A 1,316-nucleotide genomic window follows, 5' to 3' on the forward strand; every position below is an offset into this window, starting at 1 on the left:
AAAAAAAGAACTTTGTGCATGAGAATTTAGCAGTCAGTACTCTGCAGTTTTTTTTCCTACAGTTTCTTCAAATCAAAATGCAAATAATGTCCCTAAATTGTAGTGGTTATACACAGAGAATTAATATGTTTGTCTGTCATTTCTATTTCCTGGAGAGTGAAGGGTCTTAACATTGGCAAGGTTCAAATTGGAATATTGGCCAGGAATACTTTCTAGGTGGAACTGTGTACTACCATCACTAGCAAATAATGAATAAACACTGCTGGTCATTGTCTAGATTTATTATGTCATTGAGAATGCAAAACAGTGGTAGTTTACTTTGGATGCTGCTATTTAAACATATTTGATATATTTTAATCCATCATATTGAACATTTTTATTAATGCTCACATTGGTGAGAACCTGTTTTTCTTTTATGTGTGTTTTTATTTATTTATTTTTTGTATTTTGTCTATTGTGCTTATTTTTTATTTGGGGTTATTTTATTTTTTTTTAAAGATTCGTTTTTATTTAATGTATGCATCTATGTATGTGCAGTGTACATACAAGTACCTGGAGAGGCCAGAAGAAGGCCTCAGATCCCCTGGAGCAAGACTTAGAGGTGATTATGAGCTACCTGATGTGGGTGCTGGGATACAAACTCTAGTCCTTTGGAAGAGCATCAAGCACTCATGACTGTTGCATCATCTCTCTAGCCACTGTATGTTTTTGAGATAGAGTCTTGCATACCCAGGCTGGCCGCAAGCTCACTGGACAGTATAGGATGGCTTTGGACTCTTAATTCTCCTGTCTCTAGTACCCAAGTGCTAAGATTATAGACATAAGCTACCACCTCCTGCTTGAGAGGTAGGTTTTAAGCTAATTCCTTTCTATTATCTTTCTATATGATAATTGTATGTATTCTTTAGTCATTTCCTTTTTTATTTTATTTTTTAATTTTTTAAGTTTTATTGCATTGTAATGAGAACAGTTACATGATTTCAATTTATCTGAACTTGTTAACATTTAAAACATATTTTAAGTAAATAGAATTAAATCACATTCTTGTTTTCCTTTTATACCCCAACTCCTCCCAGAAACCCCCCTCAATACCTATAATATGTTTTTTCATATTCCTTAAAATTTATAAAATATTATAACAAAAATGAGTATTACAAAAGTTGTTTGATATAAAACAACAATCAATTTAACAGTCTTATGTAGATGCTTGTCTATGGCAATACTGCAAATACATACATTTTTCTCAATATAACTCCAAATGTATTAACTGTATATTTCAAAGTAATACATCACTACTAATATTTTCTTAAATGAAC

The 1,316-nt window shown here is 31.6% G+C and overlaps 1 protein-coding gene across 1 annotated transcript in view; it reads left to right on the forward strand.

The window, feature by feature from the left end:
* The window catches only part of Nkap (NFKB activating protein), a 27,216-nt gene that overhangs the window by 16,661 nt on the left and 9,239 nt on the right, over positions 1–1,316 (forward strand). The gene's annotated exons all lie outside the window — the stretch shown is intronic.

Source organism: Mastomys coucha, chromosome X, assembly GCF_008632895.1.
Source record: "Mastomys coucha isolate ucsf_1 chromosome X, UCSF_Mcou_1, whole genome shotgun sequence".
Taxonomy (NCBI): Eukaryota; Metazoa; Chordata; class Mammalia; order Rodentia; family Muridae; genus Mastomys; species Mastomys coucha.